Source organism: Ambystoma mexicanum, chromosome 4q (genome assembly GCF_040938575.1).
Source record: "Ambystoma mexicanum isolate Mex_15411 chromosome 4q, UKY_AmexF1_1, whole genome shotgun sequence".
Taxonomy (NCBI): domain Eukaryota; kingdom Metazoa; phylum Chordata; class Amphibia; order Caudata; family Ambystomatidae; genus Ambystoma; species Ambystoma mexicanum.
In genome coordinates, this window is record NC_090928.1 from 910,529,341 (window position 1) to 910,556,527 (window position 27,187).

Sequence of the window (27,187 nt, forward strand, 5' to 3'; positions counted from 1 at the left end):
AAGCGTCCTCCAAAGCCAATTGTAATCTTGCTAAATCTGAATATATTTGGCTGTTTTTAAAAATGTATAGGGCATCCAATAGGACATGTTTATGGAGAGTGCGTCTTAACTTTTACGTTGTCTCACCTGTTGATTCATGAAACGGCCTAACGTTTCCTTTTCTTTTATAGCCTATTGACATACAACAGGGCTCTGCAACTTTTGGCTCCCCAGATGGTTTAGACTACAACTCCCATCATCCCTAAGCAGAATTGTCAATGATGAGTGATCATGGGAGTTGTAGTGCAAAACATTTGGAGAGCTGAAGGTTGCACAGCTGACATATAGTATGAATGACAAGAAGTCACAACTGCGTCCCTCAAATTACTCGTTTTGTAACTTTCCGCTTTTGCATCACCATTTATTAAACAAACCAAAACATACCGGTTGTTTAATACCCCTAATTAAATGAATGTATGCCTAAAGTGGGCACTCTTCGGACATACATATTCATAAATGCAGATAGTTATCTTGTTACTTCGACAATCAGTTTGATATCTCCATTTACTGAGAACCAGAAAATCTAAACAAAAGAGAGGGTACTCGGTGCCATTTAGAGAAGTTCAGTCATACAATTCCAGGGGTAACAGCACTAAGATCACACGGCAGATGGCATCACAGCAAGTGTGACCCCCATAACTTTACATGCAAAACATGACATGTCCTTTGGCATTGAGGACGTCAGTAAAAAATGCTTAAATACACTTAATATTAGGCCATTATTAAAGCTGACAAAATACTTTTGTAGTCGCCAACCATGCTTGCACTATTGTGCTGCGTTGATGTGCCTTGGGAGGGTTTATGACACTGCAGGTGTTCACCCAGCAGAACCAACATTAACCTGCAGCATTCTCTTGGTAGGCCAGTACAGTCTCCTATGTCCAGTTACTGCCTTTATAAGACAAATATAGTTTACACATGACATGTCTAGTACAAATATCACAAATACTGCTCAGCAGTCCCATGTGCTGCCATAAAACGAAGAGCACCTTCTTACTTACAGAGTGCCATATTCCACCTGTTATAGTCACACATTCTAGGTACAGTTTTGATATGTAACGTACAGACTAGCATAGGAAGAGGCTGCCATCATATGCATATGGCGGCCTGCAGCATCTCGGAAATATCAGTGAATGACAGTTAATGTGCCCGATCCTTGGAACAGCAAACCTACATATCTGACATGCCCTGCATGGCGTGTCAAATACAGCCTTACATGCCCAGCAATTGCCATCTGATTGCGGTGAATGCATGGCATAGTTTCTATATGCTTGGTATATGCTCATGCATTAGGATGGTGCCATTGTAGCCTCAAATGCCACAGTAAAGCCACCTGCCATTTACACATTATATGCCTGCAGCAATCACCCTATATAAGTCACACCCTCACATGTCAACAGGATATATGTCAAGCTCATAATGAAATGCCCAGGTGATGCTGGTTAATATGCAAAGTGCATGGCATGGACACCTGCTTCACAGGTGCACTTGCTACAATCATATGCAGAGTTCAGCCTCAAAGGACCCAGTAAGGCCATATAATGCTAGATAAAGCCTTGTACTCCTGTTAGTCAGCATATGTACAGTGTGGCCTAACTTGTGTGCAGATGTGGGCGGTGTATGTCCAGTGCAACCTCACGTGTCAGAAATGCCAACGAAAGACCTCATATGCATGGCATTTGTCATCATGTGGATGGTTTAGCCTCATATGTCCAGTTGGTGCCATCAAAGACCAAGGGCAGCCCTACTTGCCCCATCAATGGCATCTGATGCTAATGAATGATGTTTATGTATTGAAAATCCACCATTTGTAATATGGAGCCTCGATTGTTAGTTGCTGACATCATTTGATAATTCTCCATGAAATGCTCCTGTATTGCCATCCAATGCTAGTTAATGTTTCACATAGCTTGTAGAGTCATCATCTGTAAGATACATTCCTCCTTGTTCTTCTCCCACTTGCCAGCCACTCTGTACATCACCATATTTATGGTATGACCTCACATGCCCAGTTGTTATCCACCAATCTCCTGCCTGCATGACTCTCCCAACAGCCACAGTTACCTGAGGAGGTTCCGGATCACAGACTCGCAAGATTACCGGCTCCCAGCTGCATCACACATCATCATCAGTTCTCAACATTGAGAACCTGCTCTGCTCATTATCAGCTTTCCCTTTTCACATGTGCACTATGTGTCCACAATGTTCTGCTGACACTGTGATGGCGGTAGGAGACGTTTAGTCATTACAATTTTTCTGAGGGGTGGAGGGTGGGACCATGAGGAACAAAAACCGTTGTATATTAGGAGTACTCAAAATATCCCACTTTACATTTGGCTTACAGTTACACTGTCCCAGTGATCTCTGAGTTAGAGGTCACAACAGAACCCTGAAGGGTTCTACTGAAGTACCTTGGCATAGCAGAGGACACCCCTGGTAATCCCCACATTGTGCCCCTAAATTTGGATCGAATGAATGACATATGCCAACTACAGAAGGTGAAAGCACATCACTTCATTAAGGAACCACAAATGCTATGCATCCATGTTGCACACCCTATTAGAGGCCACCAAGATTCCTAACTATGAAGACCACATGTTTATTATTAGTTTTACAAACAATGATTGCTTTTCTTACAAGTAATCCTGCTAGATTATTGTAACAATGCCAACAGAAGCTGAAACCATTATGTTGCATGTGCTGGGGGAAAGGTATTCTTTTCTGCTCCCCTTCCCAGTGCCTCGTATGAACAGCCCAGGCCACCCCACCTCCTGTCAGCTCACCACAAGTCAAGTACTCACGGAAGTCTAGCCATTCATTGTTGCAATAGTTAGTATCACCCAGTGGAAAGATGAGCTCACTCCATTGTGTGAGACCTGAGGAGGCCCCAGCCTAAGAATCCATCCATCTCCATTAACCTGCCTGTGCCCGCTCAACCCCCACCCCACCAAGCCATTGTTCACTAAACCTGTGCCCCTCTTCTGTTTGATCCAGATACACACCTGACCCTTCCAGTGACCAGATGAGGACACCCACTATATCCCTAATCCAGGACACCAACATATTCTTCCTAAACCTAACACATGTCTATTCGTATCATGAGGCATCAGGTCGATCAAAACCCCCGAGATGGGCACCTGGGTCGGGGGCACCGGGTTTATAGGTGCCTGGGTGCAGAGGGTTGAAAGCATATATAACTTGTCAAAGAACTCTGAGAAGTACCCCCATTTATCTCAAACGTGTATGCTGGCCATTTGTCTCATGCCCTCAGATCCTGTTATTGGAGCTTAGACAGTCAGGGACTGTATCACTTTGCCAACACGACTTTCATCCCATGGAGATGAGCCCAGCTGACCCACATGCTGCGGGAGTGACACCCAAGCAACCACCAATCCTACATGAATATCACCTACAGATACATAATGTACTAGTGTGTCCCAACAATTGTATTGTAGAATCATGTACTTATAGCGTGGCGTCAGTAGTGATGTGATTTCATCTTATGATGTGCTGCCTGTGTAATGTTTGGCAGAGAGCTCTCAGGGCAGCAGAGTTCTCTGTGTGCACAACTCATCTTATATAAACTTTGTTCCACTTGCAATCCATCTCCTGGTCTCAATCCCTAGCGGGGTGTGTCTATTATTTGGCTTTTTGGATATTGTGTCAGGGAGTCGGCGCCTTCACATGTTCCCCTCAGATGGGCCACAGTGCCCACCCCCATACAGCAAGATCAAACGTTTTAGCCAGATCCCTAGCTGTGCATTGTTAACCGCTTGTTCCTAGTGAAAGCACCATTGTTATTTCACCCAGCCTATAGTTTTGAGTCCATCCTTGGTACTTTGAAATACATTCTTATTCGGACTGCTTGGCCATGTTAGCTGAACCTTTTCACAGGGATTGTATGTACAATTTCCCATCTTTGCGCCTGTGATGCCTGAGTGAAATGTGCTCTAACTACTTAGTAGGAGGCATTTAAAAGACATTTTTTGATTCAAGTTGTTACCACAAGCAGGCAGGTTTCTGCTCACGCCAAAAGTGCACGAAATAAACATACAGTTATAAACGGTTCCTTATCAGTTCCTGATCAATGAATGTCTGTATACTGTCCCAGAAACGCATTACACAAGGAATCTGAAAAGCAAGCCAAGGACTTCCCCAATTGCTCCTCTGGCTCCTGTAGTTGTGCACTATGCTGTCTCCGAATGCAGCAATCGCCAGCCTGCTGTAATAAACTATTATTAACGTTTAGTGATGTCTTGGGGTGGACTGGGAACCAAAAAAGGCCCTGTAAATCATTTTCAAAGTGGCCAAATATTATGCATGTTCAGCAAGCCCAACCCTTTCCCTATTTGAACATTTGGAAATACCACTCAAAAGAGGCCCAGGCTGCAGAGGCCTAGCGGGAAATCTCCAGAGTTCTCTATTGACCAGTCCACCCTGGAGATGTCACTTTGCAATACAAGTGAATAGTTATAACACAACTAGACTGTAACACGTTTTTATTTTCACGTTTTTTGAAGTGTTACAGACTGCCATGTCTTATAACCCAACTGAACGATACTCGAACCAGCAACATATAAAGTGAGGAAAGTGGGGCTAGCATTGCCAGATATGAATGTGTATGTCTATGTAAAAATGGAAAATGTTAGAAAGCTTTTAATATCAAGAATGAAAAATATGATTTATAAATAAAGTCACATTTAATAACATTTGATGTGGTCTGTACCATAAATGTATCACTTTTGATTGAATAAAATAATTGTGAAATAAGCTAAAAGGCACCGACCCATACAATTTAGTGTAGATATACTTCCAGAATTCTAACTTGTGATGTGTGGAACACATATAGCTGTTAGCAACACGAATTTAACCCACCCATAGAGGATCGATTACGAATGTCAGAAAAGCGTGATTGGAAGTTGTATTTCCTAAATGTTGCTTATTTATAAATTGAGATAGTCTTGGGGAAGAGAGGCAGTGCACAAGAAAACTCAAAATAAAACATAAAACCAAACTGCACTACTGAACAGCAATTCACAATAAGAAAACCAGCCCGGCTGAGCTCTAAATAAAAAATTAGGCTGTTTTGACCTGCAGCAGTTTCAAAAGCCCTGTAACTAAGTAATAAAACGGTGTGTTCACCCCTCACCTCATAGTAGCACAGTATGCACCTCCCAAGCTTACAAAAAAAAACCAATGTGTATTAGTGTTGGACGTCTGGGATGCACTCACGGTCCAACAAACACATGGGGCTCACTTGAATGTTTGGAAATACTGTGTGATACTGTGTGATGGAGGCCCCCGATGAACAAACTCTATAGGTGGAGACTCGATGATGACACGGCAGCAGTGTTCAAATTGTGTCCTCAAAGTTATTCGTGTTCCCTATTTTCCGACAAGTAAATTACAGATGATTAATGCGAGGATGTAGTAGAACGAACTAGTTTGAACCCATGTACATTTTGGAGGATTGAAATAATCGTAACACATGTGTAGTAAATTCTGTATGATGACTGAAGAATTAGGATTTTATTTGATGGACACCCAAGACAAATGTTACATGAGATTATGTCATCAGTTTGCAAATGGGAGCCAGTGGAAGTAGCTTTTATAGTGAGTTCAAGGCTTTACTCCATGAAAAGATGTTTCTTTATTCAAGCAGACACACATTTATGAAAAACTTTAAAAATACATGATTTGAAAGTCCCTTTTGAAAAACCCAACAGAAAATGAATTGCCACTGCCACAGCGTGTCTTGCTTGCCTTCCTTGCCTTCAGATTTTAAAGTGGTTTACATTTTTAACTGCTCATATTTTGTGTAAGCAAGTCAATTGACTGCCACAGATAAACATATTATTCCATTGTTCTTTTGTCAGATAACAAATTGAATTTGGGGCTTTGAGGGTGACCCTTACATACTGAAAGCCATCGTGGAAGAGGGTTATCTGGAATTTTTAGACACAATGACCCAACAGTGTTTTATGCAAATTGCTTCCACAGCGCTCTGTAGTCATTACTGTGCATTAGAAAGACCTATAGTGTGATAGCACTCTGAGGAACCAGGAGGATAGCACAGGGGAAATGCACTCATCTTGGGATCAAGACAATGCTGAGCAACGTGGATTTGATACCTGATCCTGTGCCTAGAGGTGGGAGTGTGTCATGAAGCGCAATATAAGCAACCTTTTTTTACAGGATTCCGCATAAAAAAAGGGGTGGTGTGTATGTTCCACCTGCAAGCACAGACACTGCGTGTGAGCATCGTGTGAGATAGAAGGAGTGGGCAGAGGATCAGTCACACAAGTCATAGATCGTTCCTGAGTTCTGTCGGTCTCCATTTGGGTGTTGCCCCTGTAGGCAACGCTTAATTTGTACAGATGATTGCCAGGGCTGAGCTCTGGGACTTATTTCTGAGCACAAGCCCTTATTGTCACAGACTCAATTCATTCATGGTATGGTGTTTTGTGAACTGTATCTTGTAACTCTCATTTAGACTTAGTCACACAACAGGCAACCACAGTCTTAGCCACACAGGTGTTTCTGTGTTATTTATCCATATATATGAATAATAATGAGCCGGACAGTGACAGCTCTAGGTTCACATGGCAGTCATGGCAGTATATTGCTCTAATCTGCCAATATGACATTAGTGTCACCTGGCTATGGTGAAAACACCCAACTCTACTGCAGCAGTGAATGTGGCATAGGGAATGGGATTATGGCATCAGCGAGGCAGCCCCGGTACAAGGTGCAGCCCACTAATTCTGTGATCAGACAGGCAAGCACATGTAAATGTGCCAGTGCCAGCAAGATGCTGACTTTGCTGATCTGCCGGCACATGCAGCCAGCATGGGTTGCACCAATACACTGGTGCGTGCAAGGCTGCCAACTCATTAGTCTTTAACACACACTGCCACATGACTGCAATCAGTGCTACGCAGTTGTCAGTGCCATTTGTGGGGCAGAGCAGTATCTGGCAGAGAGAGGACAGCAGCAGGACAGTCACCAGCCAACAGCACCACAAGGGGAACATGGACAAGCAAAGGGCCACTGCCAAAGAGGAGTTTCTGTGACAACCAATAGAATACCTTTTTGAGGTGTTTGACAGGCAAGTTCATCAGCACAGTAAGTAATTTGTCTCCTTTTGTCCATCATTTTACTATATGAAGGAAGAATCTTTCCTCTGTTTTCTGTGTGAACATGTTCTTCATATCACTTATAGAATAACAGGACATTGATAACAATAATTATGTGTTTAAAGAAGCAGTTAAATATTTGGTGTCTCATTTCAAGATGCAACTACAATGTTATGTTATTTTTATTGGTATTTGTAGATTGCACATCTGTGATAGGTGATGCATAAAACAATCCTAATGATCCAGGTGGATCTACTAGTGTGACCCCAAATATCTTGATACTGTGGGGAGTAGCAGTGTGGAGGGCATTACTGGGTGGCAAGCTGCTGCCCTGACATTGGACAGATATGCCACAAACCATTTGGACCGAATCAACACAGTTATTCAGAAATTAAGTTCTCCCTGTAGGTCTAATGTAGATGCCCTGTGTGAAAGGTACCTGTAAACAATTGCACGTCCACCTGGAGTGGATATTAGCAGCAAATGTCAGGATCCTCATGTTCATGACTGAGAAATAATATGCAAACAACACAGTGCAATAAATAAGTGAACACAATGGAAGTTCCAGTGAAAACATTCTACAAATCTGCACTCCATAGCTTTAATCTATATGTGGAACCACCGGGATCACCCCTTGACAACCAGTCATCTTGCTCCACCACTAATAGATGATGCCCAGCTGTAACTTAAAGTAAACTGCTCCAATGACATCATCCACCACTGGAAATGAGTTGCCACCATTTAAAAGGTGGATGCCAGGTGCATGCCTAAAACTCAATTACACCAACATGGAATTCCTACTCCTCTGCCACTGCCCCAAAACAGGAAACCTTTCAAGGATGGTTAAACAAGATGCACCTGGATGAATTTAGCCCCAACTCCCCATCCACAAAATCCCTCGAGTTCTTTGTGGACTACGACATCTCCTTTTAGCAGCCAATCCACAAGAAAGCCGAGATGAGTGGCAGTAGATCATGTTGTTCCACAAGATTGAGCCCCTCCTCCCTCACCAGGACTTCATACCATGGTTCAGGTGCTTGTGATTGTGCACATTGATGGGGTAATGGTCTCTTATTGCTGGCTTCCGTGTGTAGTCCTAGATCCCTTCAAAGCAGTCCGTCATGCTTCAGCCGCCACATCACCAGGTGTAAAAAATCTGACCACATCACCCCATCATGCACAACCTTTGCTGGCTCCCAATCTCTGCCAAAACCTTTTAAAAATTGACTGTATCTCCAAGAAGGCAGCAACCGCCCAGACTCACTACTTCCAGGATACTTATGACATTTTGGGCAGTACATGCTTCTCCAGAAGTCAGATCATTAGTAGGTTGAAAAAGAAACTACCCTACATGGAAAAGACCAGGAAACATTCCTTTTCCTTCTGTAACCAACATACTGGAACACCATCCCGGCAGCATTCAGGACCGCTGCAATATTCTGGCTGTTTAGTAAAGAACTGAAAATCCTGCTCTTTAGGGCATTTCACTGTGTCACTTAGCTAACTATGTTGTTGGTACCACCAGTGCTCTGGACCCATTGTAAACTACCATTTGGGTTCCTGGCACTCTTGTACTGTGTCCGCTGCTCTCAAACTAGGTCTGCACTATACAAAATACCAATATATACGATTATGTTCTTCTTTACTATCCCATAATGGAGACTGTTGGAATGCATATACAGCATCCCTTGGGGGAAAGAGGTTTATGCTACGTAATTTTGATTAATTCATGCTGCGGCTCATATAAACGCAGCAATGTTGCACTTAGTGTGCGCTCTGTGTAGTTGGGATATTCAGTGTATATGTTACTTAGTATTTATTTTTGATTACTTTTTATGTAGCAATATAATGGGCAACGATATAATTGCAATGTCATTGTGTGAGGTACAACTTTGTAGTGCATAGAAATTAACTGTGAGGTTGCTCAGTGTTTGTAAGCGAGAGAACAATGTTGTTTTTGCTCTAAACTCTAAGTAAGAGTTTTTCGATAGAGAGGGTGGTCGTAGGGGGACGCAGTAAACTTGTGAAGTGGACACATGGGGACTTAGGATGACTTAGGATAAATATGTGATTAGAGTATCGTGGTATCAAGAATTTCTTCCATCTTTGCATAAAGCCTTCTCGAAGATTGCAGGCTTATTGTAGTTAGAGTTTTAGGCCAAAGAGTTTGAAGGGGTTAAGTTTCCTTCCCTCTGTGAGTGTTTGGATGACCTAGGTCAGGAGAGGGGGAAAACATTGGCATAATGGCCAACAACCTACTGCCATTACTGCAACCCTTCCTAGCAACCCAACTTAAGGACAACACTGACCCAACCATTATGACCAAACATTACAATGACACTATGCTGGCAGCCATAGACCAACTGACCCCCGTTGGCCTTCACAAAGCCAAACAACCCACGTACCTCAATATATCGTTCACCCACACTCTAAATACCTTAAGAAAAATGAAAGAGAAAAGCGGAAGCCTAGTGGAAGAAATCGCCTACTGAACTTAATAAAATTGCCTTCACCAAGACCGCCAGTGAATATAAACGACAAGTCCTCCAAACCAAAAGCGCACTGTACAATGACAGAATCGCTAAGGCTAACTAAAAATCCAAGGAACTATTTTCTATCCTTAGAGAGTTAGAAACCCCCATCCCTACTGTAGAAAACTGCAATAAAAATGCTAGCTGGTGCCTGGACATTCACTTTGCTCTCTGAGCAAAATCACTCAACTCCAGGCTAAAATATCTGCAAGAAAGAAAATGCTAGTTAACCACTCTGCCACAGCCAATAACCAAATGATAGCCACCATCAATGCAGAAACACCCTCATTTGAATTCATGATGGTCACCAAGACAGAAGTCCTCCAAATCATCTCAAATGTAAAACCTTCCCAATGCCCAGGAAATCCCTGCCCACCCTCAGTCATCAATCACTGCACACCTCAATTTGCCCCATTCATCACCGATCTTATCAATGCCTCGTTCAGAAATAACTGTGTCCGAACGGACCTCAAAAACGCATGGGTCCAACCATTATTAAAAAAAAACTTCCCTTGACCCCAATATCCCCATAAACTACTGCCCCATCACAACCGTCCAATTTCTACTAAAAATCTTAGACAGAGTTGCCTACCTCCAAATTCAGAAATACTCAGAAAACAACATTCCGGGATTAGACAATCCGGCTTCCACCCCAGACATGGGACAGAAACGGCCTATTAGATATAAAAGTCCAAATGGACGACTTGAAAGATATAGGAAAGCTTGACCTACTCCTTCTATTGGACCTCTCGGCTGCCTTCCATTTGGTGAACCATAGTATCCTATGCAACCACCTAACCACAGCCGCACAATTCTCACCCAATGCCACCCAATGGATAAAGTCTGTGACAGAACTATGAAGGTCTTCTCACCGAAGGCACAAGCACCACCCAATCTTGTCACCTACGGAATACCACAAGGCTCACGCATGTCTCCCACTTTGTATAACATATTTACAAAGCCCCTGTAAGTCTGCCTTGATGTCCTGGGCATCACTTATATAAACTACACAGATGACAGCGAGGTCATCATACCCATCACAGGAGACCATGCCTCTGACAACCTCAATACAGGCATTGATGGCACATTGCGAGTTGTGCCTCAATGACGACAAGACAGAGCTGTACTCATAGGCTCTCAGCTTGCCAAACTCAGCACTGAATTTCAATTCTTTATCATCGATGGCAACACTATCACAATTTCCAACTAGGTTAAAACTTTGGGATTCTGCTTAGATTCCTCCCTCACCCTAGCTAAACAAGTGAACGCCACCACCTCAGCCACGTCCTACACGTGCAAACGTATCAACTCCTGCAGACCCTTCCTCTCTCCCGACAACTGCATCACTCTGGCCAGAGCCCTAATGCTGATCAGACTAGACTACTGCAACGCCCTTTACAGCAGCACCTCGACTTACGTAAACTCCATGTCCTTCAAAACAATGCCATCAGAGCAGCGCTGAACATCCACAGATCAGCTCACGTCTCCGACTAGATAGAAACTACACTGGTTACCCACCCAAGAACGGATCTGGTTCAAAACGCTCACACAGACTCACACATGTATTCACTGGGTAACACCCGCCTGCCTGGCAGACAAAATATCCAAACCTCAATCCTCCAGACCTACTAGAGCAGCCTACAAGCACCGCCTTGTCACCCCCAAATTCAAACTACAATAATCTGGGGGCAGCTGCTTACAGACATTGGCCAGCAAACTCTGGAATGCCGTGCATATCCAATTTAGAGCCCAGGAGTCCTTCTGGATTTTCCGTAAACAGCTCAAAACACACTTCTTCACTCATAAACTTCTAAAGAACAAATCTGGTGCTCCCACTGTACTAATGCCACCCTTAACATGCATAATTCCGTACATTGTAAAAGATGCAAAATGTATAAATTGTATAATCTGTAAAACTTGTAAAAAATGTAAATATGCCTGCAACCTGTGTAACAATTGTAATAATTTATGTAAGTAAGCACCCAGATGCCCTTGGACCTTGCGCTATATAAGCAACTAAATAAATAAATAAATAAATGGTTCTTGGAGGCGGGATGGAATGAACTACTATTAGGTTTGTTTTTTGGTTAGATGGATGTGTAGATGTGAGGGACAAACTTCCTGGAAACACAAAGCCTTCTTATTGAATGGCCAGTGGGTCCAGTTAGGTTGCGAGGTTTGTATTGGGGTTAGTAAATAAATACATGAAATGGATGCTCGAAAGCAGAGCTTGACCGGTGTTTTGTGATTTCATTTGAGTTCTCAGGAATATAAGCAGGATACATGCCGAGGAGGCCATATGATTAAAAATGGAAGTCCTGTGAGGTGTTGCCAAGGAATGTTGAAGGGGCAGTTCAGGACGCCAGCTTGCCTTGGGTAATGAATCTATTATGGGAGCAAAGGCATGTTCACTGTCTTCACTCTTTCCTCTCTTTGTTGGGATATTTTAGAGGTTATGCACATCACAAACTAGGTTAAAATATTTCTGACAAATTGGGCAAGTCATCTGTTGAAAATTGTTTTAGATACATAATGGTTTATTGAGAAGTCACCCTCAACATATGGAGTTCTTTCCCTCCCCAAGCTAAGTGTTACCCAATGAACGGTTAACATTAGATCTTTTATTCAGCCCCATCGCAGCCTCATATCATGTCCTTTGCATCCCTTCCCCTGAGCTACCAATGAGCCAAGAACCAGGCCGGTGTACAGGAAATATATTTATTTATTTATTTGAATTATAGGTAATAGAAATCACACTAAACTACACATGCCACCTTCTTAAGGCTCACAATTAACTTCATGTCACACAAATAAATCACACCAATGGGTTGGGAAAATAACACAAATCACCATTCTTTCCCTTCTACAATTTTCACTTCAAGAAATAATTAAACTGAACAATAAACCAAAACGATTATGTATGCATTGCTGTGCAATTTCGATGTTCCTGCATGCTTAAAAGTCCAGCAGTTTTGTGTACAGATAATGTAAATTTTGTATTTCAGACACCACCAACTAAAAGGCCTGTGTTTGTAAAAGCTGGCAGTTTAGGGATTTTTTTTTGTTTAGGGACAAATACACTCCTCTTCTTAAAGAAGTAGGGGTCAAAACAGGATGAATAGGATCACCCAATTAAATGACTGTCTATAGTTTTCAGCGTGCACCGGGAATGAGCTTTGTTGATTTTGAATTTTAACAAAAATCACCCTATGGTGTTTTCTAGTTAAACAGGCTAAGGATCTACAAAGTTCCCCCTCCAGCTATACAGGGAAAGGATTTAAGGCTAGCAGATCCCCCCAACATTTGGTTGCAAAGGGTTAAATACTACTTACATAGACAATCTCTGTTTAAAGTTCAGGAAAGCCAGCTGCATGTCAGTACCCTCTGGAAGGACAAGGCAGGGGTCTGGTCACTGCACTCTCAAGGATGGTCACCAGCTCTTCACCATAGAGTCCAGTCAGCTTTTTTCAGCATCCCTAGCAATAGACAGCTCCACCCAGATGGAATCTCTTTTGGTGATTCCTTGCGGCTGTCAGCTGGTAAGTTTCAGCAGCCCTCTCCCTTCCTCATAGCGCATCCACTTTATATCTGGGGAGGACAGCTCAGCGGCAATGTGTTTGCCTCGGATGCAAGATGACACGAAGCAACACAGGTTCAATCCCCGGGTCCGTGCTTAGAAACCTCTGGGTATTTAAGCGCATTATAAATATGCAACTAAGACAAACCATTCCTGTAACAGCGCCTTGATGCCGGCGGGCTGTGTGAGCGCTTTAAAAATGCAAATTAATAGATAAATATATAGCAACAGTGACACTATCAAGTTTATAATCTTGAAGAGTACCCTGCAAGAGTTCTCACAAATAAGATTGGACAGTTACCCTTCTCTCTCCTCCCAAATCCACCCCTGTCTAAGGATTGACTCTGGAGCAGACATGTGGCAGCTTCCATTTGCAATCCCCATTTGTTTGCATGTCACATTTATGGCAAAACTTCATAATTTTACTAATAAGTGCCATAATATACATAATGTCTGATTTGGCTAATCATGGGGAATTAAATAAAACGACAGCTAGTGCCGCACCATTTTGCACGTCTGTTTGGCAATTTTTTACCATTTTTACAAAACGCATAATCATTAGGAGCATGCAATGTATTACCGATATTCCCAATGTTACCTTTCCCTCCACCCATTTGCCAACTCTTAAATGTGCAACATTTTCAAATCAGCCAGAAATCCATTTTAGATGGCCATTACAGTTCCACGAGGAGTCGCATGTGAATTAATTTTATATCAGCAAAATTGCCTGGATATTACCTAAGAAAATGACATATCAATCAAGAAAGTATGACTTTTGGTTTCTGAGAAAAAGGATCTGTTATAACAGTCCTTTTGAATGAATAAATAGCCCCTGTGTTCACACCTCTCTCCTACATTGCAGACATACACCTGCCAGAGCATTTGGCCTGCTCAGAACTGCCCTTAACGACATCCGGTCTAGGCAAACTTGGTTTTTGACACCATCAGGCCCACATTTTATTGCAGTTGTAAATATCTGGGAGGATGTAAAAGCCAGGCTTGCAGGGGCGGGAGGGGATTCTTTGTGAAATGTTTTCCCACCAACAACCCAAAAGGGTCTGCCTTGGGCCTAAATGAAATCTTCATGTGACCCATAGAACAACGTTTTTCTTTTCCCTTGTTGCCGGTGTTCTGCATTTGAAGCATAATATACATTGGGCCTCATTATAAGTATGGCTGTAAGGTAACAACAGTCCCAGTAGTGCTACAGTCACCATTGCTACCATACCGCCATACTATGAGCTATGCTCGTGGGTACCTGTCAGCCCACCAGGTCGGACCTGGCGACAGTGTGGCACCCGCAAGCACAGCAAGTCAGATGCACCGGCACCGTTGCAAACGGTGCCGGTGCATCCGACGTTTCCATTCCCATTGAGCCCTAATGGGCCTAATGGGCTCAATGGGAATGGGGATGTACCGGGCCGTGCACCCGCAAAAGGGCACTTACCAGGCCCGGCTGGGCTGGAATAGCCCAGTAATTGGTTAGCCCATTCGCAGGTGCTGGACCCGGATGCGAGTTTGGAGGAAGCCTTGCTGGTTTTCCCGGCAAGGCTACCTCCAACCTCATAATGAGGCCCATTGCATCTTGCTTACACACACCATGGGCCTAATAACGAGTTAGCCGGTCCGGATTTAAAGGTGCTGGTAAAACCATACCGGCACCATTTTCCAGACCGGCTAACTCCGAGTTATGCGGCGTTACACCTGCCAGGTCTGACCTGGTGGGCGTAATGCCACCGGCCGCACACGGACATGGAAACACCGGCACCATTACAGCATGGTGCTGATGTTTCCATTGCCCCCATTCCCGTTGAGTCCTATAGGACTCCACGGGAATGGGGAATAACGGAATGCCGGTTCTGGAATTACCGGACCAGCGGGGCCATAATGCCTTGCTCATTCCGGCAAATCCGGAGCCGGTAAATCCCCATGAGTCTGGCGGAGCCTGCCGTTTGTACCGGAATGGCTACTGCTGGACTCTTAATGAGGGCCAATGTCTTTTCCCTGACATTGTTAGGTTGGCAAGAGAACATTATTCTCATGTATTGCTTTAACTTGCAAACACACATGCAACGCCGTTTTGGTGTCAGTGTTTCAAAATCCTGTTTATCATTTGAAAGGGAGCTTTGAATTTCTTCTGTCTTTCTGAATTAAAACGCTGCTTTTACTTTGGTAATGACAGGTAGGCCTTTTTCACATGGCACTTCAGTTCCATTGATTTGGGGTCCTTTGCTTACAAACCACAAATAACAGACCAATTATATTTCAGAAGGTCATGACTGATTATGCAATGAGACTACCTGAAAAGGCGATTTTGTTTAGTAAATGTATCCAATGTGGTTAGAGAATATAGGGGATGTTTAGGTTCTTTTTACAGGGTTTAGCCAGTGGGAATTGTGGGATGATGGTGTAACTGTTATGTGTAATAATGTAAATTATATGATTTTGTGTATAAAAGCTATAACTTTGCCAAGCACTGTGTGGGGTCATTAGTTTTCAGCTTTACAACGCTGACTACAGTTTGACAACTCCACCCACTAGCCATTTGCATATAATGCATTTGCTTTTCCAGCAATATGCAATCACTTTATTTTTTTTATTGTATCAGGGTTTGGGTTTACCCTTCTACAAGAGCTAACTTAAGGTGGGACACTTTACTGGAAGAGGTCTCTTTTCTGGGGCAGCCAATAACCAAGACAGATGAGATGACTGCAATGGGCAGCAGATCATCTCAAACACAGGTCCCCTCAGTTCTCACCATAGATTGTTGTGGTCACACCTATGTAAGGCATTCAGTAGGGCTTTATCACTATCCACAGATTGTGTATTTTACACAATTTCCTGAGGTAAGGTCCGGGCCTCCCTGCTGGTACACTAGCAAAGGAGTCTTTTGTTGACAAATGGACAATCAGTTAAGCAGTTTTATTTTCTTCTTTTACGTGATATCTAATTTAGTCCCAGAGGTTTACAATTGAATAATATGATGTATCACTGTATGCACCTGTATGTGTACACTTACTCTGTAACATACTCTATTTACATTTTATATTTTCATTTCACGTTTCACATTTCTTACAGTTGAATTTAATAGAATAAAGAATACTTGGCATGGAACAGGTGTCTGAATCGTAAATTTCATAATGTAAGCCATGTGCTGAACATCATGTTAATTTTACCACTCTATATTTAGGCCATTGGTAACCAAAGATGTAGGTGGGGTAACACCCCGCCAAGAATATAAACCATAATGAGAGATCCCACATAATGTAATTGAAGATCATACACATTTAGTACATTGTGCTGGGGCCTGTGGTAACCTGAACATCGACGATGGCACAATAGAGACAGAGGGATGAGAGGAAGAGTGCGGGCAAGGAGGGAGATGACAATGAGATGGAGGAGTGGAGAGGGAGGGGAGAGAAAAGGCAGGAGAGAGAAGGTGAGGCATCCACATACCTTCTCTGACCTTTTTGAGGGTCACATCTTTCCCTCTAAGAAGAGTCACATGTTGGGCACTTCTTTGATTGGCTGGGCAAGCATTGCAATCAATCACACATGCCAATGGGCAGGGATTGACTGGCATGAAGTGCTGGTCTTTCCCTGGCACTGCATCAGTGCGCTAAAGGAGGTGCTGCTGGAACCTTGTTACTCTGCCCCAAAAGGTACGTACTCTAAGCAAATGAGAAATGGTTTGCTACAAACCTCGCTACGTTCAATCAATTAATCAAACAATGTGCTACATGGAGTTAACAATGTAACCTGACCATCTGTCTGGCCATGTGCTCGCCATCACAATTACTTCAGTTCCCAGCTGTGTGCCAGTCTTGACTTATGCTGTTCTACCACATTCCCTGCCCATCAAAGGCAAGATTAGATTGGGAGTGATGTGGTGTCTATATGGAGGGCTGGGGTCATCTGTGACTTAAATCGGAAGCCAGCATGAAGCTCACACACCATGCGTAATTCTTTAGAGGGGTACTTAGATAATTATTCAAAATACTGAACTTCTAGTGATTAAGGGTAATCTAAAATAGACAGGGCATATATTTAATGAAGAACTTGTAAGGAAGCAGGGCACAGAAGAGGCGGTTAAGTTTAAATATATTTGCAACATTAGGAGGTGCACAGGTTGGCGGGATGGCGGATAGGAGGGCATTAAATGGTCATGGGCAGAGTGACGCCTGCCAGTGATTGACGTCAGAAAGCAGGTGCCATGATGTGGTATTCCTGCCTGATATTGAGATATAATTTTAGTTGTAGAATGTTTAAACCTTTGATATTCTGTCCTAGCAGCTTATGATTTCGTTTTTCTTTTTTTTTAATATAAAATCCACAAACAGCGTATTAACTAAAAAAGACCCCTACGCTATGCTGGTTCATGTGCTCAAATGTGAATGTCTTGAAAGAGTGGTACAGACACTGAGCCACAGTGTTTACCAGACATTATTTGAAAGATTCCATCTGAATGCTAAAAATGTGTTTCTTTGCTTATCGTGAAAACAATTATAAGGAAATTATGGAACCACCATTGGAGGTCAGAAGAAGCTTATGACATTGGCACCACGAGGAGGGCCACGAAAAGAACACCCATCGTAAAGGGAGAGCATTTGCCTTTGGCCCAGTGCAACATTTATTAAATCTAAAACCATACTGAAACAGATTCCATTATATTTTCAAGTCTATAACATTTGATTTTGGGTGGGCCCGCTATGCATTCAAGGAGAAAAAGGGTTGTTTTCCAGGCTGGGTGTACTGCTCTTTGGAACTTAAAATGTTAATGTTAATGTGTTGAAAGAGACTTATCAATGAAAAGGGCCTGATTCCAATTTTTTGGGTATTTCGCCCATCCGAAATTTTGCTGCATCCGGTCAATGTGGCGAATTTGGATAGTATGGACGATTACACCATTAACACAGCGCTTATTTTGATGAAACAATGGCATACCGTTTTACCACTACTGCTAAACTCATAATCAGTATTTTAGCATTTAATGACGTTTGACTGGGAATGATTTATGCTTATCAAGTTTGTTTTGTCTGGGAAGAGGGTCTGCAAGACTTTTGAGTGGCCACTGTCTAGCAAATGAGCACTGTTGTTGTGCCGCATCATGTCTTGCTGTTAAGTGGGTATGTCATTCTCTTCCCACTCTGGCCTTGACTTTGAACTGTCTTGCTGGTCATGTCAATAACAGTCTCTGAGACTGACAATGTGGAGCACTGCACTAGGGTGGCATGCTTGTGCATGCGCAATCGAGGTGGGGTTTCCCGGATGCAAAAGAAACCTTCCCTTTGTCTAATGCTTCTCTTTCATTTTCCTGATACAGTTCTTGCGTGTTGGTGGGGATCTCAGCAGCATCTGTAACATCTGGTCACAGTGTTTAGTGGTGGAAAAGTAATTGGGTAATGGTACGCCTAAAACGGAAGCCGCGACATATGTAATGTGGCTGATTGCCATTCCACGTCACCAATGCATACTTCAGATAACAGTTTGGGTGAATGGAAGGCAGGAAAGTGAGTTCTGCAATGACCACAGGTATGTACTTCTTGTAAGTCATTAAGGGATTGTGGTATCAACATCAACATTAATACTAACAGGTGTGGGTGGCAGTACTGATTCTCAAACTATGACCAACCCAAGGTAGAGAGGGGGATATTTGATGGAATATTTGATATTTGATGGAAGTGCTTTACAAGCCACCAACAAAGCCACCAACAAAACATAACTTGAGATGTAAGCCAGACCAAATGGCTTTTCTGAGAATCCTTTAGTGCAATATATCCATCCATATATCCTTTTCTGGGGGAGAGGTTCCACAACCTGTGACAAAATCTCATGCTTACGGTGGGCACAGGGAGACATCATGCTGATGTTTGTTGCATGACAAGGATCCCTACAGGCTTTGGTAGCTTTAAAGCCTGTCCTAAGAGCAGGCAGAGCCCATAGGGATCTGCTGTAATGGGGGCTGCCACATTTTTCATCATGATGCAGATTGTAAAGGATTCTATAATAATCAAAGCTCCTCAGCTGGGGAGCAGGTGTAAGTGGATCTAGGTCACCTGGCCTAAGCCCCGCCCACCTGATGCCTTCCTGGTTGCCACTCTTTTTCACCACTTAGCAAGCCCCACCCACCTGGTGCCTTCCTGCTTGCCTCTCTATTCCCTACTTAAGGATCCCTCCAGCCTCTTTTCCTTTGCAGCTGGGGAGCAGGTGAAAGTGGATCTAGGTCACTTGGCCTAAGCCTGCCCACCTGGTGCCTTCCTGGTTGCAGCTCTTTTTCACCACTTAGCAAGTCCCACCCATCTGGTGCCTTCCTGCTTGCCGCTCTTTTCCCTACTTAAGGAGCCCTACAGTCTCTTTTCCTTTGCAGCTGGGGAGCAGGTGTAAGTGGATCTAAGTCACCTGGCCTAAGCCCCGCCCAGCTGGTGCCTTCCTGGATGCCACTCTTTTTCACCACTTAGCAAGCCCCACCCACCTGGTGCTTTCCTGCTTGCCTCTCTATTCCCTACTTAAGGAGCCCTACAGCCTCTTTTCCTTTGCAGCTGGGGAGCAGGAATAAGTGGATCTAGGTCACTTGGCCTAAGCCCGCCCACCTGGTGCCTTCCTGGTCGCAGCTCTTTTTCACCACTTAGCAAGTCCCACCCATCTGGTGCCTTCCTGCTTGCCGCTCTTTTCCCTACTTAAGGAACCCTGCAGCCTCTTTTCCTTTGCAGCTTGGGAGCAGTCACCTGGCCTAAGCCCCGCCCACCTGGTGACTTCCTGGTTACCGCTCTTTTTCACCACTTAGCAAGCCCCACCCACCTGGTGCCCTCCTGCTTGCTGCTCTTTTCCCTACTTAAGGAGCCCTACAGTCTCTTTTCCTTTGCAGCTGGGGAGCAGGTGTAAGTGGATCTAAGTCACCTGGCCTAAGCCCCGCCCAGCTGCTGCCTTCCTGGTTTCCGCTCTTTTTCACCACTTAGCAAGCCCCACCCACATGGTGCCATCCTGCTTGCCACTCTTTTCCCTACCTAAGAAGCCCTCCTGCCTCTTTTCCTTTGCAGCTGGGGAGCAGGTGTGAGTGGATCTAGGTCACCTGGCCTAAGCAAGCCCCGCCCACCTGGTGCCTTACTGCTTGCCGCTCTTTTTCTTACTTAAGGAGCCCTACAGCCTCTTTTCCTTTGCAGCTGGGTAGCAGGTGTAAGTGGATCTAGGTCACCTGGCCTAAGCACCACCCACCTTCTTAGCCATGCCACTTCCTTCCCGCTCTTAACTCTTAGATCAAGGGTGTCTCTCGCCCGGGCCTCCATAGTGAAGGGCAGTCAAAGAAAAGGGCAATTCCTGTTTGTATCTGTTCGGACCAGGTGGATCCAGGGTCTGAACCCCTGCTAAGACAGCAGGTAAGCATGCACCAACATGTGTTTACACCCTCTCTCCCCACAAGCCATCACCACCCTCTCTGGTCCCCCCGTGAGGTTCCCCTGTGCCCCCTTCCTGCACACAGGCGTCTGTCCTGATACATTCTGGTTTCACCATCACCATCTTGTGGCCAATGCTGGATTTTACTTTTATGGAATACATTGATTCACGGTGCGTCACCCTTTCTCAACTCTCATGCTGGACTTCCTTTGCATCTTGTACTCATGGTGGCCCTGAATCATGTTGTTCCCATCTTCATCTTGCATCCTGGCTTGCAACATTATGCGTTACTACTGACTTCTGCAATTGTATTCGCTCTCCACTCTTGCTTCTCCATTCTTTTTGACTGCTTGCTCTCTGTTCTCTCCTCCCCTCCCCTCTCCCTTTTCCTATATCCTCCCCTTTCTTCTATGCACTTACTCTATCAGAATTGTCCCTGGACCTAGTTTGATAGCAACCTCGTCTGTTGCTCCCCCATCCCCTTACTGCCGCGCCCCCCCCAGCAATATCTGAAACGTTGTCAGGCCTAATACGATAGTCACTTGTTTTGTTCCTCCCCTCCCTTTCTGCACCCCTCTCCCTCACCTTTTGTTTTCCTCTGGCTCTACAAGAAATGTTGTCAAGCCTAGTACGGTAGTCGCCTGTCTGTTTCCATTTCTTTCCCACTCTCCCCCTCCCTTCCTTATCTATGTCTTAGCTCTTGCACTATCTCAAATGTCGTCAGGCTGAGTACGATATTAATTTCACATCCTTACTGTTCATGGCCTGTAAGAATGTCGTTGTATTTTCCCTTGTTCCCTCCCTTGCCTTGAAGCGATTTCAAACACATTGGCCCTCATTACGACCCTGGCGGAAAGCGACTGACCGGAGCGCCACAGCGTAAATAGCGTTTCCGCCATTGCACGAAGGAGCAAAGTGCGGCCCATTCCGACCCATCGGGCACGAGCACCACGCCACGGCGGAAGTGCAAAGTCCGCGATGGCGGAAATGACCCCAAAACGGCCCACACCGCCGCCGTACGGCGCCCTAGGTGCAATACCGCCACCCCTCTTAGCGGTCACCGCAGTGTGCGCCTACCGGAAAGTACGGTGCCCGGAAATATACGGAAACGGAAGTTAAAACATGGGCCCGGAACGGGAAACATCCCGGCGTACACCTATAAAAACACTAAAACCACACAACCACTAAAATCACTACCCTGAAACACACCCCAACCCGTCAACCACCCTAGCGAAACCAAGAAAAATGGGAAAAGTAGCGAAGAAAGCGTGCGACCGCAAGCGGCAGGTCCACTTCTCCCGTGAGGAACTCACCGTGCTAACAGAGACCCTCCAGGAGAATGCTGCCGTCGTCTTCTCCACGCAAATGACCAGGACGGCACTTGCAAACAAGAAGGCCATATGGGCTCTGGTGGCACAGCGGGTAAGTGCGGTGGGGACCGCACCCCGCACCCCACAGCAATGCCGCAAGCGATGGGACGACCTGCGGATACGCGTCCGCAGCATACTCTCTGCCAACCGCAACATTGCCACAGCCACCGGGGGAGGTCCTGAATCACCCATCAAGTTGACCCCCTGGGAAGAAATCTGTGCCTCCACCATCGGAATGGAGAGCATAGAGGGAGTCGGAGGGATGGAGAAAGGAGTGCAGACATCCGAAGATTCAGGTAGGTGGGCCAGATAAAACAATGCCAAATCCACACAGTCCATCCATGTGAAGTACCATGCGTCCACATAGTGCAACAGAAACACATGTCCAGGAGAACGTCCACACACATCGGCCTGAAAGCGCACGTCAAAACCCACAATAAATACATAAATAATTAAAAACCCCTAATACACGCACTACACGTGCAGCAGGCACACCCTAACTGCAGGCTGCCAAACAACTGCACCCTCACTCCACACACAAATCAAAGCACCTCCAAGACCCCGACCCAAATCACCCTCAGGTACCACCCCAATGCATGTGATACAATGCCATTCCAATTCCCACTGACCCATCAATAACCCTCGCCCTCCTTTACTCCACCACAGGGTCCGATCCAAACGACGAGCTACAGGACACCCCTACCAGCACACCTGCAAAGAGGGCCAAGACCAACGGCCAGAGACCCTCCACCTCAGCTGCACGCATCAAGACACGGCAGCAGCACAAATCAGGTGGCAGCACAGAGGAGGGAACATCAACAGGCACCCCAGCAGCCAGCATGCCCACAACACCACCACCACAGGTCCCCCCAATGGATGCCACAGAAGGCACTGCCTCTGGTGGCAGCAGCACCATAGGTGACACCCCATTGATGGCAGCATGCTCGGACACAGAAAACGGGGATGCCGAAGTCAGATCCATCCATGACCTGTCCCAATCCCCCTGTCTGTCCCATCCCGTACAACATGAGGATACCACGCAGGGGCACCCACAAGACGACGACTGGCCATCCCCCACAAGCCCTGTGGCAAGGCAACATGGGGACAACAGCCCCTCTGTGACACCCCCGCAAATGGCCATGGCCCAGCAGAGGCAACAGTCCCTCGACCAGTTGATCGAACAACAGCAGCAACTGGCCACACTCCTCAAGGACCATGCCGATGAATGTGGGGGCACTAAGGCAGACATAGAAACATCAACTGAGACACTTAGGGCAGAAATGGAGAGAGGTACAGAGACGCTAAGGGCACAAATTGAGAGAAGCACCGAGAGCCTGAGGGGGGAACTGCATGCCGAACTTGCCGCAGTGCGCCGTGTGCTCACTGAGCTCTCGCAAACCCTTAGGGACATGCATGGACGTGAGCAGGCAGACACATCATCCGTTGCAAGTTCCGTCCAGGGCAGCCCCCAACGTAGATCTGGAAGGAACCTGCGCTCCACAGGCAGGGGTGCCCCTGATACCCGCAGAGGGGGCATGCAATAGCGACAGCCCACTGACAATGAGCATCTTTGGACACTGGTGTTCGGGGGGGAGGTAGGAGGGTGGAGGGGGTGTGTTGGGCTCACTTGGGTGGCGGGTCGATAGGGTGTTCAACATGATATCACATATGCCATAAAAAGTGCACGATCAACCAATGAGAAGTGTGGACATTGATCTTTGTGTACTAGGCCATCATAGGCGTACAGTCCATATTGTGCATGTCCCAGACACACGCAGTGCCACGAGTCCCGTGTCCATGTATCAGCCACCAGGCGTGAGTGCTAGAAGCATACATCAATGAGATGCTGACGAATGTCACGGGCCTCCGGTGCCTCGCAGACTCCATGAGGTGCTGCCACATCCCCACCCTCATCATGACCATCATCAGGTGCTTGCAGTTCTGCGTCAGGGGGCATGGGCACATTTCTACGTACGCACATGTTGTGGAGCATGACACATGCCATGACCATCTTTGCAACCTTCTCATGGCGGTACAGGAGTGCCCCGCCAGACCTGCTGAGGCAGCGGAAACGGGTCTTCAGTAGGCCGAATGCCTGTTCAATGACTACACGGGTACGTGAGTGGGCATGGTTGTAGTCCTCCTCATGCTGGTCCCGTGGGTTCCGGACTGGTGTGAGGAGCCATCTCTTCAGTGGATATCCAGCATCACCTGTATGTGGACGAGAAACGTATGATGTGGAATGCCATTGATACGTACGCACACCCCCCCCCCCTTCCTGGCAGGTCATTGCCAATTCACATACCCCACATCATCATGCATGTAATGAGACTCACCGAGTAGCCAGGATCTGTTCCCTGCGTGTCGCTCCATGTAGCGTGGTATTGTAGAGTTCCTCAAGACCATAGAATCATGGGTTGATCCAGGGAATCGGGCACAACAATGTGTAATGATCCTGTTGGAGTCACACACCATCTGTACATTCAGGGAATGAAATTGTTTTCGGTTGCGGTACTGGGCCTCCATGGCATGTGGGACGACCAATTCAACATGGGTGCAGTCGATGGCACCAATGCAACCCGGTATGCCGGCAAGTGCATGGAATCCCACTTTTGTGTTGGTTATTTCCTGCTCCGAGCGTGGTAGAGAGATGTAGTCGTCTGCGTGCTTCAGGAGGGCATCGAGCACTTGCAATAGTGTCCGTGAGAACAGTGGCTGAGAAATGCCATGCAACTGTCCGACTGTGTGCTGGTAGGTGCCTGTGGCCAGGAAGTGGAGTACAGACACCACCTTCAGTAGGGGTGGGATGGCGGTTGGGCTATCTATCATGCTGACAAGGTCAGCCTGTGTCATGTCCACAATGGCGGCTATGGTGTCCCGGTCCAGACGGTAGAGGGTGTGGATCTGCTCATCAGTGAGGTTGAACGGATGTGCTCGGAGGCGTGGAATTGCGGGCTGCCTGCGTGGTGGTAGGGGCTGTGCTGGTGGGCCTTGCTGGCCCTGCCTTAGCCTCCTCCTCCTCCTGCGTCTCCTCCGTGCGGCTGGTTGTAGTTGGTGTTCGTCTACTTCTTGGAGTCGGAGCACTTGCAGTGCTATCAGGTCCCCCAGGGCCAACATCGCGAGTCCTGCCGGTAGCATTTCGGTGTGGTTGTGGGAGGAGACTGGCTGTGCAATTTATGTGTTTTCAGGCTGTATGGCCTCCACCTGTGGTGATTGATTCCACCTGTGCAAACTGCTCTCCCCTTTGGCCGAGCACGTCCCGCGCACAACGCTGCAATTCGGGGAATTGTATCTTGCTATTGCAATCATGTATTTGTACCCGATGGCCGTGTAAGATTGGTTGATATGTTCATTCTGCTGTGGTCCCATTGTTTCACATACTATCTGTGCAGTCGCGAACAGACTTGTGAGGGGTCAGTGGGACGTAGTACTCGAGTAACGGTGGGCCCTCATGCATCACTGTACCGAGTTGCAACGACGGGCGGGGCGTCCCATTCGTGGGTGAAGGCAGTTGCCATTTTCACACACAGCCGCACTCGATGGAATAATTAGTGATTTCAAACGGCCACAGATGCCTTTTCGACGTGATGTTGCAAATGAGGAATTCGAAGGGCGGCGCTTTCGGTTTCCAGCTAGCGGCGAGGAGATGCCCACAGGTCTGACTGCAAATGTAACGTTCTATTGTTCAATGTCCTTGAGACAGGGCCCATGGCGAGGGAGCAATGATTGATATGAATAGTTTGGGATGCGCAATAGCTACGTGGGCGATGAGGCCGTCCGTTCCAAAATACATGTTACTTCACAACACTGGAATTACGGGCTGGGGCACTGTGGATTTAGCAGGCTGCATAACGCACAGACTCAATGGATGTTTCTAATGTTATGTGAGTAATTATTCAGGCATTTTGATCCCGGGATGAGGGAATGATGGATGGATGCATGGCCAGGTGATTTGATACAGAGTTTGCCATGTACAGGGCTTCTTGGGATCTATCCGCCTCCCCTACGCTATGTGATGCAGGGCTGCCATAGTGGGACCATCGTCCATCTGGCCTTGTTGAGTCCTCCCTGTCTCGAGGCGCCCTCAGACACTCGTTTGTGATGGTGTTTGCACCTCGATATAGATGGTTATGAGTCGCAAGTGGTTTTGGGGTGGTGATGATCCTTTGGAGTGGGCTAGCATGCATATGGCTGTGGATTTCGTGTGATCATTGAAGTGAGTTGTTGGAATGTAGTTCTGATGGCCATTCTGTTCTTTTTCTTTTCTTTTGGTTGACAGGTATCTCCTCCCCTTTTGCCACTGCCATCTGTATGCCACTCCTGCAGATGGATTTTACTCCCGACACCTGCTGCTTCGTGTTAATCAGTGGAGCAGCATTACGATCTTATGGGACGATCGCCAATGGGCCACATGCCCTTACGCAGTACTGGTGGCTCGGAGCAACATTTCGGCCTTTCAGCTGGACTAGTGCCTCCCCATTGGGACGGCCCTGCGGTTCTGTGCGCTTCCATGTTGCCTTTTCGTACGTGAATGTGGCTCTGTGTACCATGGGGGAACAGGGCGACACACAGGTAGTGGCTGGTCATTTCTTGCGGAAGCAGCCCACAATGGTGATTTGTGTTTTGGAGTTCATGGCCTGATGGCTGTATGGGCTTGGTGATTTTGATGTGCATAAAATTTCTATTCTGATTTGGCCCGTGTAGCGTTTTTCTTTGCAAGTGATGTGGCATATGCCTATTTGGGGGGCGATGTATTGTGAGGAGATCTGCATTGGGTTCCAGCTTCGGGGTTTAGTTGCGTGGTACTGTGCTGTGCGCGTTTGCCTACGAAGCCCAGTGAGGTCAGGGATGGGGGCTGCCAATATGACAGTTTGAATGTTGTCATGCTCAGGGGCGGGGGATTGGGTTTTGTGTAACAGATGCCGGTCAGCCAGGTGGACTGGTGGAATGATGTGATTTTCGGAATATTGCTGGTCACAGGTGCCTGTGTTTGCGTGCGTTTCTTGGTGGGGGACTGTGGTCATGTCCATTGGGATGGCTTCTGTATTCGTGCCATCTGTGCCCTGCAGCTCCCATTGGCCCCTCTTGTGTTTCTTTTGTTCGTTGGCATGCATGGGTGACTTGTACATTTCAATGGTTGCA